Genomic DNA, 12,312 nt, shown 5'->3' on the forward strand with positions numbered 1-12,312 from the left:
ATCCCTCCCTGTCATCTGATCGGAAGCACGGCGGCAGGCTCTGGAGACCAGATCTAGGAGGGTTTATTTGGTGCTAAAAAAGTTATCAGCAACTTGTGAAGGTGCTAAGCAGAGATCTGTCACTGTGGAGGAGGATGACGAGGAAAGAGATGATGTGTTAGAGAGTGGGAGGGGGTAATGGTGCAGAAAATGGAGAAGTGTTGAACAAGGCAGGAAGACAAGGTGGAAAAACACGTGAGGTTATTAAACCATCAGAAAGGGTCATGAAGAATTTAACTTCTGTTTAATATTAACAGAAAATACAGAGCAAACCTTTGACTTTACAGTGATTTAGACATTTCACCCATTTGAAGGTAAGAAAAAGCAACTTTACAACCTCAAATCTGGTCTCCGTGGCTGATGGAGACTTTGGATGAAATACCTTTAACAAAGCAGCTGAGGTAAAGATGCATGTCCACCTTCTCTTATTTATTTCTCCATCCATTTTCTGCCACTTATCCAGGTCCAGCTTACAGGGACATAGTCGCAGAGCCTTGCTGTCATAAAAGAGTGCAGTCTGGGTTGGACAAACCCAGCATAATGCTTATGTGAGTCAATGCAGGTCCATTAAAACAGTCCTACACTGGTAATTGTTTAAATTACTTGCATTGCTTTTTATATTGAAAATCTTCAAAGAAAAACGACCTCTCGATTTTTTTCTAGCGTCTAAAAAGCCGAAGAGGGTTACAGAAAATAAAATAATCTCCAAACGTTCCCCTGCACATTAGTCTGTGTGGTACTATTTTGACAGTCAGCCTTTAAGATCAGATTTGGAATCAGCTCCCTGCTCCCACCAACATTTTGGTACGCCGTGAAGATAAAAGCACCCGACGTGCTTGTCTTGGCATCGGTGCGGCTGAACCCTTGGCCGGAGGGTAAAATCCGAACCACAGAAAGCGAAGCCTGGACTGCCCGAGAGGAGAGGGCTGAGATGAGAGAGGGCAGGTAGTATGAAAAGAAAACAATAAGTTGGGGCATAGAAAACAAAGCTAGAGAAATGTGTGCTTATAGATGGAGGTCTGCTTAATAATTTCATTGAGTCAATCTCATGTGAGTGAGGCATCAGTGATGGCCAGAGGCAGCTATCCGGGCTGTGACGGTGATGGCACAATCTGTTTTTATGGCCTGTGGTCCCAGGCCGCAGGAACACCATCTCTGAGCCATGAAAGGAAAGACGACTTCAATTGAGTTATTGGACTGCGGAGTGAGAGAGGTGGAGAGAGGTCTTTTAACTTCATTAAACACTAATATGAAGCAGTCGGTGCCTGTCCTCCCTTTTTAAAGCAAGCTTTCGTGTGTGTGCGTCTGGCTTGAAATTAAGGCTTTGACAGAAGTTTGTGAGCTTGGACCCCCTCCCCCCCCGCAGTCCCCTATACTGCACAAGCCAGTGGTGTTATTAGGTTAGGTTAGGCAGATTAACATGTGCATTTTTGTGTGTGAATGCATGTGGCAGTGTGTGAGATTGTATGTTTTGACAGCATTAGTATTATAGGATTAGTCAGAGGCCATAGAGGTAATGTTGGACAAGCACATGTCTGTGTGTGTGTGTGTGTGTGTGTGTGTGTGTGTGTGTGTGTGTGTGTGTGTAGCTGAGTGGTTTGCTTGTCTTGTGGGGGTTACAGGGGTTTTTAAAAATTAAATCGACTGTAGGTATCAGACCTAGTCCAAACAACCTTTTCACTCTCTAAAAGGAAAAACAATCCTCAGCCCTTTGGAAAATGCAAACAACAACTGAAGCAAGATGACAAACCATCCGCTGGTAAGAAGCAGACTCTTAATGTTAATAATTCAGTATTGAATACTGTGAGACAAATGGAAGGACAGAAGATGAATCAAAATAAAGTGGATGCATTTCATTAAATAAAGTTCCAGTTTAGCGTACGCTTCAGTTTGTTCAGTGGTTTTGATTTTGGTAAAAATCAAACAAACTAACGTTCATTACAGAAAGCTAAACGAGCCAATTTTTTCTGCCATTTTGATTTTATGTATTGTTACACATGACCTCAGAGCGTTGGTCCAACCAGTTGGACCAACTGATTAGTTGCTGATTAGTTGCTGAGGGCTTGCCACATGAATATAAACCCACAGAGCTAGCTTCTCGGTCTCTCTGATGAAGGTGAAGGAGGAGGTGAAGGAGGAGGAGGAGGAGACCTCCTCCTCCTTCACCTTCATCAGCACCCATAAGTTTCTGTTGCTTTTACAGCTTTATTTATTAGGTACAGGCTGAGTTAGGAGTCACCAGCAATTCTGGCATCAGTTTATTATCTATTAGCTGAGTTTACAAGAACAATTTCAGTGTAGAAGCATGAATCCGACAGGCCATTATGTGACTGGTTCGAGGTCGTCTTCCTCTTTTGATTGTTTTAGCCGGGGCGCTTCCCTTTTTGTTTCAGTTTTTCAATCCTATGTATATTTTGATTATTAAAAGTTTGTTTAATAGCAGCAGCATTGTGGCATCTTTTATGTCAGGTTCCTTTGAGCTTTATTTGGGGGCTCTTCCAGGATGAAACCCAGGACCGCTCACAGTCCAAGCGTGAATCATACCCCTATAAGATGACAGCAACAGAGAATGTCTATAGTGGCCATCTGACAGCAGCCACCTTCTGCTACCACAACCAGATATGTTTCTGTTGTGGTTTAACCACCTTGAAACAGGTGCCATCTTGCAAGTGTGTGCTTCTAAAACCAGCCTGCATTAGCAGTATTTCATAGGCACAACTGGCATCCATGGAGGACAGTTTTTCCCATGAAATGCTGGCATTTTTGTACATATTGTATTTGCAGTATTTCCAAAAAACTAAAGTAAATTGTGATTTTTAACATTTCCATTCATCAGCCCATTTTGTTCCACTTATCCAGGCCTTGGTTGCAGGGGGCCCCCTGAACCAGAAAACCCAGACTTCTCATTCCCCAACTATCTTCTTCAGCTTATCCCAGTCAGGCTGAAAGATGTAATCTCTCCACGGTGTCCTGGGCCTCCCCCAAGGCCTTGGACATCTCACTCAGGAGGCATCCTAATCAGATGGTAGAACCACCTCAACTGGCTCTTTTCAGTGTGGAAAGATATCAGCTCTACTATGAGCCCCTCTCAAAAGACTGCACTTGAATACAAATGAATTAACCGAGGACTATGTTCTGTGTTCGACCCCCACCTGAATTATAGGCCATTTCTGTACATATGGGATTGACCAATATGGCTCCCCTAGGTCAGCTCTGTCTATTGCCGCATTCAGCAGATTTTATAAAGGCACCATGCTTTTTCACATTAATACTACACAACACACTTTTAGACGAAAGCGTGCCTCCAGTTCTGTAGCAGTATTCTCTGTTTCAATATAAACACAACCTCATGCACAAAGTCAGATCCGTGAGAAGAGAACAGCTTCTCTGGTTTATTAGGGAAGAACTTAACTGGCATGCACAGAACCCCGATTCTAACTCCAGTTCCAGCACCTTTGGGATGAACAGGAATGCCAGCAACAGGCCAGGCTTTGCAGCCAAAATCAGTATAAAATTCACTAATCCTCTTGTGGCTGAATGAGAGCAAATGCCTGCAGCAACGTAAAAAAAAAAATCTGTTGGAAAGTATAAAACCAAGAGAACAGACGATCATATAGAATTATTATACACACATTTAATCAATTTGGAGTATGTTTTTTCACGTTCATGCACATACTGCTTGCTTGTCATGCAGATACTCTAGTGTTTTTTTTACACTTTTAGCATGTTTTAACCCCATTTTTCATTTCTTGCTTTTTGTAGAGTTAAATTGCAGAACTTCAGCAGGAATTTAAAGTTATAAACAACTGAGCCATTAGAAGCTGAGTAATAAGGGGACATGTAACTGTGAGCAGTATATGCTTCTAAGTCTCAGTCATACTTATTGGATGTTTTCAGTCTTGCAAATCTAATAACTGAACATTTGCAGAGCGGTATGTGCTTTTCTTATCTTCCAGCTTTTGTGCATATCACATTCGACAAACAGCAGTAAAAAGCAGAAAGTGTGTGAAGTAGGGATGCAACGATACCAATTTTTTCAAACCGATACGATACCGATACTTGGATCTGAGTACTTGCCGATACAGAGTACAAAAACCGATACTTCTACCACACACACACACACACAAATGCAATGAATTGGAAGACAGGTTTTATTTTATTCCCTGCCGATAAAAAATAAAATCTTAATAAAAATGAGCACAAAAAAATTTCAAGTGAAAAATAAGCACTTCTGTTAAATTATTGCGGAGTCTCCACATTGTAATTTAACAAAATATCACTGAACTATTGGCACTGTCCCGAGCTTTCAGAATAATAAATAAACACTTCTGTCTATTTATTATATTTCATATCGCAGCTCGAGTATGCTGAGAAGACGGTGCAATCCTGACATTTTGTTTAGCCTAGCTACAGCAGCCTCCAGTTTCTCTTTTTTATCTGGAGCCGCCAGTCTCGGGATGTCCCACTAGTGGCCAATCTAAAAAACTACAACAGAAATGACAAGCCACCCTCTGATTAATGAAATAAGTTAGTATCGGTTCATGGTATCGGTTAACTTTTACGAGTATGAGTACACACACATTTTACAGTATCGGCCCCGATACCCGATACCAGTATCGTTATCGGTGCATCCCTAGTGTGAAGTCTTTATTCAACAGATTGGTCCTTTAAACTGAACTGGAGGTTGCTTTATCTTTGCTCAACCGAGCCCTTTAATGCAGATGGATCACCCAGCCGCTATTAGACAGACAATGTCTCATGTCAGGTTTACACAGTGCCTGTCTAACAGCTCAATCTCGAGCGGTCCCGGGTGTTTTGTTGTGACAGAATGATATGTAATCTCATATCATCCTGTCAGTCATTACATGAAAGGAGCAGTGTTTCCATCGACTTCTCTTAAATCTCCCTAGATTAGCCAGATGCCAGGAGGCTGTATGGTGGTCTGGACTGAGGCTGCAGGTTATGTTTGGACTGATGTTAGAAGACTCGGTTGGTTTATTGGTTGGTCAGTGGTTGGTGTGTATGTTGCTGGCAGGAGGTCCATTCACTGACAGAGGGATTACGGCAAGCTCGGAGTTCAAGCCTCTGCGCTGACAGACATCTTGCCCCCGAAAGTCAACACACACTCTGGAGACACACTCCACCTGCACCCGCGCCTGACCCCGATGTGTGTGTGCATGTGTGTGGGTTCGTCGGGGGAAGGATTAGTGAGTGTTTCACTACGGTCTCTATCGAGTTGATAAGTTTTCCTTTATTTTAAGGAAACCTGTCTGCTTTGATGAAACGACATTTATGGATTATTTGCATGTCTTTGAGTTTAATATTGACATTTGCCTGCAGCACAGTCCAAAGGCCGCTGTGTGGGCAAGGAAATGGAATCAGATGAAACCGATTCTGACAAAATCAGGAACAACCAGAAGTGTGCAGTCACAGACATGGCAGCAGAATACATCAGCAACCATTAAATCAATTAAAGAGAAATATGGAGCGATATCTCGCCAAGAAACCTTATACTGCAGGGTTTACCCCCTAAATGAAATGACTGACAGCTCACTATTCTTTCTGGGTGGTCTTTGGAGGTCACTCGCAGTGATGGTAGCGGAGGGGTTTTTGACCCTCTCAGCTATTTTTCATTCCTACTTTTTCCCCACATAAATCTTTAATGGAAGTAACCACATAACCCTCGTCACGTGTCTGTTTCTTAGTCCCAAAGGCAATTCTGACATCTTATTCACAGATCCATAGCACCTCCCTTTAAGAGACACTCTGTCCTCTTTAAGGATTTCAAGACTCTTTCCCCCGCTTGGGATGTTAACAAAGCTTTTAAAACAGTTCACTCTGGAGTCACAGAAAACCTTATGTCACTTCTCAAATGAGATGAGAGGCCAGAATCATTTCAAACAAACAGAGACTGCTTGGGTCGCTAAAATCACTAGTGTAGTTTAATATTATTTTCATCTGGCTTGGAAGCCGGTTTTGCAGGTTATGCGGGATAGTATAAGAATGTGGCTTTAAAAAAGTTTGATTCTGTCATCCAACAGAAAAAAAACAGTCCCCCAACAATCAATTACTTTTTAAATATGTGTTTGTGACTCCAAAACTGAAACAGGCATGCAGAATAGAATAAAACACACAAAACTTAAACTCACAAATTCCAAGTGTCAGTGGACTCAGCTGCAGATATCTGATACAGTCCAACAACTGCCAAACCCATGTTCCTAATGAACGATTAGCTCAAATTAGCTATAGATTCATTTAATAGCACACATATTGTTGCCACATAATTTTCAAATAACTTCACTTTGTTCTTTGTCCACTCATTACCCTCAATTCTTTAATTGTTTACAGAGCCTCCTGTTTAGACCCTTTCACCTCTTCCAACCTTTTTCTCTGTTTGTTCTAATTCCTCAGCTTTTCCACCTCCCAGCCAGCCCCACATATTTGATCTACCACATCCCCCAGAGCTGTTTCTGCCTCATGTTTATGGGCATTTGTCTTCATTTGTCTTTTGTCCTCTTTACTGAGCTACCACACCCATTTGAACTGATCAACTACTGGACTTTTTTTTTGCATACGTACAGTGGTGTGAAAAAGTATTTGAACCCTTTCTGAATTTTTAGTTTTCTGCATATTTGTCATACTTGCATGTTTCAGATCATCAAACTAATTTTACTATTAGACAAAGATAACATTACTAAGGAGTAAAAGTTATCCAAACCTAGGGTAAAGGTAAATTTAGGTAGGTTTGAATAACTTTTTCCCCTTGATTTCAATGTTTTCAATTCCATTTTATTTATATTGCGCCAAATCACAACAACAGCTGCCTCGAGGTGCTTGACATTGTCATATCAAAATGAAATTCTCATTAAAAGAGCTTTTTTTTAAACTTTTCTCGTTTACACTAAAATACAGTGTTTATATTCACAGGAAGTACCTGCAGATCATCAGCCATGTAAAAAGCATCTTCACTTTTTTTCATTGTCACTGAAACTTTACACTTGTGCACATTCACGTCATCTGCAGCTGCTCAGAGAGGAGGATATGATGCTTTCTCTTCATATTTTATGACTCCATTGTTGATTTTTAACAAGCTTGCTTCCTGCTCTGGGCTAATTATCATATCCTCACTACAGGCTCCAAGCAGCCATTTGCCCTTTGCCCTTTGAGTGTCATACCTTATCCAGATGTAAGGGCTTTACCACCGACCACACTTCACAGGCATTCTTCAGATTGCTTCTCATTTTGGCCGATTATTCCTCGTTTCCCCCGAGTCTGCCAAAGTTTTGACACCTTGATCCAATGCTAGACCAAACACAGAGCTTAAGACACGGCAGCAAGTATGGACCACTGATCGCGTCTGTCTTAATACCTCAGTGGATGTTTGGGTCAGTCATGTGAACGGACATTATAATTGGCTGTGTGTTTGGGTTTCTGCTGAATTACCAAGGAATACAACATGTGGTCTGCTCAGTGAAACAAAGAGTGATTTTTGTGGACAGGTGGGATTTTTTAAAACAGGTGTACCAAGTGCTGAAAGAATGCTTGCACACAACGGCAACAGCGCCGACAGGCCGTTTATCCTCCCTGCCGTTAAATCGTTTCTCATTTTGTATTTTTAGCCTCCGGTTGTGTGTATGCACACGCTCAAACTGGTTGTTTGAAATGGATGCACTTCAGTGAGTTGTTCAAACGGCAGATGGCTCTTGCTTGCGTTATACAGGAAGCTTAAAAAAGATTTATTGCCAGTTTTCCCTCGGGAAGAATAAGAAAGAAAATGTTGCCCGTGTTTGTTTGCACTCAAAACACCATTGTGGTTTTCTGAGATGCTAATGGCTCAGACCAGCCGCTCGCATCTTGGCTCATGCGATTTAAACCGTACTGCTTCAAAACTCATAAAGTATTTTGTAAAATTACTTTCTGGAAGAGCTCTGGAAGAGTATTTATGATGTGTGCCACCAGATTTGTGGAATTACATAAATTGAGTGAAGTTTGCGGGCTAATTGTGCTGTTGGTGTTTATGGATTTTTCTCAGGAAATACAGTAAAAGAATATAGTCAGAGTTTTCATAGGAAAATATGAGCTGAAGCTCTTAAGTGCCCAGCGACAGTCCCACACTGCCTCGTCTAGCATTCCCTGCTAGTGGTTTGACTGTTTTTCATGTACAAATAGTTTCTGTCCGTGGCTTTTTTTCCCCTTTACCTTATGGATTAAGTTAGTGTTTTCTCACACAGGAAATTGCATGTCTGTCGGGAGGATTGTGGGTCAGCGTCCTCTTCATAAATCATCTCTCTAACAGTGACCACATACTAACTTCATGTTACACGAAATCACTCCGCTGCCCTCAATTTGTACCTAAACTCTCATTTTCAGCAAATGGTGCCATATTTGATTTAAAAACTCTCTGAACTTATTCCCAGCAACATTCACGGTTAGCCCGAGCTGCTTAGCTTAACTTACCTGCTGTTTATAGGAATAGGACATGTTAGATTTTCACTGGATTTAGGCTTTTCGTGTGAAATTCCTCTAGGCCTTTCCGATTCAGCAGACAATCTGTGTTTTGCTTTGCTTTATCCACATTCATGCCACCGTATACTAAGATAATAACGCAGATTAAGCCTTCTGCAAACACTCCGCTCCCTGTCATTCCATCGATCAGCCAGCACCACCCCGTAAATCCCCCAGCAGAGTGAAAGTATTGTTAAACTATTTTTGGAGCGGAATCGGAGTAGAACGAGTTGGCTGGACTTTTTATTTTTCTTATTATTTATTTTCTGTGTTTAATTGGACAAATGAATAGCATTCCAGCCTAAGAGCATAGTAGCATTATTGTTCTCTGAGAATAAACACAGAGGGGTCCTGTGTGGACTATAAAACTCCAGAATAAACAGCACTCTCAAAGCCCAGTATTGAATGTCTGTTTATGACTTGTAATATGAAGTGCAGAGCTCTAAAATCACTAATTACATCAGCTATGTGGATTTCTGGGGAGAGTTCTTAAAGAGCGGCTATGCACGTGTGTGTGTGTGTCTGTGTGTGTGTGTGGAGGCTTTTAAAATTAAGTCCAATGAGTTTTGCGGGCCGATGGCGGCCTCGTGCCTTTAGTGAAAACTCTGGCCTTTTCTAAAAGACATAGATCCGTTTGTTGAGTTTCGGCTCTGTGCCTGTGTGTGCGCTCCAGTGTTACGAGCTTGTTACGTGTGTTCTACAGAAGGTTGTGCGTTTGTGTGTGGTTTGGTAAGGGCATTCGGGGGGCTGACCTCGATGCAGGGCGGGAGGGAAAAAACGGTTTCCTTTCCCCTGATCTCTGCAGACTCTGGTTATTAAAACATGTTTCCCCCTTCCGCTGAAATGAAGGAAGGTGAGCTGCCGACCCCATCAACATGTGCAGCACCATTAAAACCTGGAGGCAGAAAGGAGAGCACACTGAAACAGGAATGGATAAAGACATTTTTTTGATAACTTGATGGATTTATTATTGATCCCACTTCGTGGATTTGATTAGAAGTCGTTTTTTAAATCCTACAGTTGCATTTTTTTTTTTTTTTTTTAACTTTCTTGTTATTAATAATAATTATTAACAATATATCAATTACTTAATGCATTTTTTGCTACATATTACAGTTGTGCTGCACATATTAAAAGATCTGCTGCAAGAGAAGAGACACCCAGACATGCAAGCATCAAGGAAAGAAGTGTAGAGAGTCTGAGGACAGCTGAGGGATGAGGGGGGGGGGGGGGGGGGGGGGGGGGGGAGCCGAGAGGATGCAAAGAAAGGAAACATTCATGGCTGTATGTGCACAGCTATGCAGTTAGTGGCCAGTCGGCCCCGTTGGCCGCCTCTGCATGCACCATCACCTCATCACTCAGCAACCTGCCTGGACGCTCAGCGGCCGCCGCCCAGTCCTCCCCTCCTGCTGCTGCTGCTGCTGAAGCAGCCACATTACAACTGCGTCCCAGCAGAATGAGCCGTCACCTCATATCTCAGTGCAGGTATGGGCTCATTCATGAGTGCTGGACACAGATTTAACACGAGGCCAGTCGCTGGGATGACTGGTGGCCTGGCAAGCTGATGGATGGCCTGTCTGTATGGTTGAAGTTGTGCTGCTGTCTGACTGGACGCCATGATGACTGTGCTGAGGTCATTGCAGACGGATGAACCAAAACGGGTGAATCGTTTTAGACATCAGATATTATAATAATGAGCTGGCTGGCTTGTTTAATTAGAAACAAAACAACATGAAATCACATTTGGAGTTGCAAAGTTTACGTTACATGGTCTGCAGGTCAGTAATTGCTCTATACCTCAGTGGTTCCACAAAATGCCTGGAGTGCTTCATGTATTCACTCGCACACACACCTAACACAGCAGAGGGCAATGCAATGTGATTAACCTTTAAAGAGGCTTCAGACTGTAAAAAATTTTAATAAAACAATAAACTGCTACTCAAAAACTTTTTGCAACCTATGTTATTTTTTTTAAATGTTGCCTACTCTTGTCAGGTCTCATATCTCCAGGAGTACATTAGTCAGAGACTCAGCTCAATAATAATTATCTAAAGGATAAAAAGGCCAGTGAAACAACTGAAACAATTCAGTTTTATTTATATAGCACCATATCACAACAACAGTCCCCTCAAGGTGCTCAAAATCCTACAATTAGACAATCCTCTATGAGCAAGGACTTGGAGACAGTGGGAAGGAAAAACCTCCTTTTAACAGGAAGAAACCTCGAGCAGAACCAGGCTTGGAGGTGGATATCTGCTACATCTGTGGAAATCGTTTATGCCAAGAAATAATAAAAATTACTCTAAAAAATATTTGCAAACAGATTACAAATGTAAAATAAATAAATTGAAATCTCAGGAATTTCCTATTGAAATTCTACTACTACTACTGCAGTTTTTGAATTCTAGCTTTTGGTTTGGATTACTTTCAGCAGTGGATCTTTATGTACTTGGTACCTTATGAGTACTGAAAAATACACTTCTCCTTTAATATCTATAGAAGACTTTGTAATACATGCAAAATATATTTTAGCAACATCTTGCTGAAAAAGATGTCATCTGAGTGTCCTTCATACATCATGCCATCCACACCACATTCACCAGTGTATCATTGTCAGGTTTTCTAATAAGAATGTTAGATTGTGACGGTGTGTTCTGGATGTTGTGTTACTAATTTACCTGATTAGCTGTCAGTGACTTTGCACCAGGGTTTTGTTTTCAGTGCATTTGTGGCATAAGATTTGCAATAATCATACAATTTTTTTTAAACGTAGGCACACTTTATTTTTATCTATATTTTAACAATTTATTTTAATTAAATTCAGGGAGAAAATCCTTTGTAAATTATTTGTTCTGCTTTTTTGTTCATTTAAATTTTACACAGTCACACTCATTTACACTTTACTGTAGCACAGCATGTAATTACACCAGACAGAAATGTCATTTCTTTTGCTGGATATGTTTCCCTTTAAAAGCATTAACTGATCAAATTAAATACATTAATAAAGAATGGACACAAGGAAAATATTCAAGTGCCAACATTTCAAGCTTGTTATGCTCTTCTTCAGTCGCACTGTTCAAGAGTTGCTGTGTGAACTGTTCAACAGAGGAGCAGCGCTGCTGTAACAGGAGGCCTGTCGCTGCCGACAGCACCTATCTCAACTATGGGTCATACACATTTATAGCTCATATCACATTCACTGGCTATAGACAGCAGCAGATCAAGTCAGCATTTGTGAGTAGATCGTATCCTGCTGTACATAATTTCATGCAGAGTATACAATGACAGACTATAGCAATGTAGACCGCATAAAGTAACACAATATCCTGTCCATCAATTTCTAATGTAAATACAGACTGTTAAAGAACACATAGTGTTAGAGAGCTAATACTCACTGCCTGGAAGAAAGGAAAAATAATAAGTTACAGAGGAAGAAACGTTGTTTAGACATCACTTTAGATTACAGAAGAACTAAGTAGAGAAGTGGATCACCTGCGACAACTAAAGCTCAGCATCTAATCCAGAGTTTTTTGTGCTTCTTTCACTAACAGATGGGTGTCGCAAATGTGTACGAGCACCAATGAAGCTGCTTAGCCTGAATATCTCAGATCTGGGGCCACTGCTTTAGTTTTATTCAGCTATCTACTATTATGGCCTGAGCTGCAACAGGAGTTGTGAGATATCCTAACATGGACTAATGCATTAGATCAGACACGAAAACGGGCGCGCTAAAGCCAGTTTAAGCAAAGCCAAGACTGCCATCTAGTG

The sequence above is a fragment of the Neolamprologus brichardi genome, chromosome 16, assembly GCF_056152115.1.
Source record: "Neolamprologus brichardi isolate AB-2024 chromosome 16, ASM5615211v1, whole genome shotgun sequence".
NCBI classification, from domain to species: domain Eukaryota; kingdom Metazoa; phylum Chordata; class Actinopteri; order Cichliformes; family Cichlidae; genus Neolamprologus; species Neolamprologus brichardi.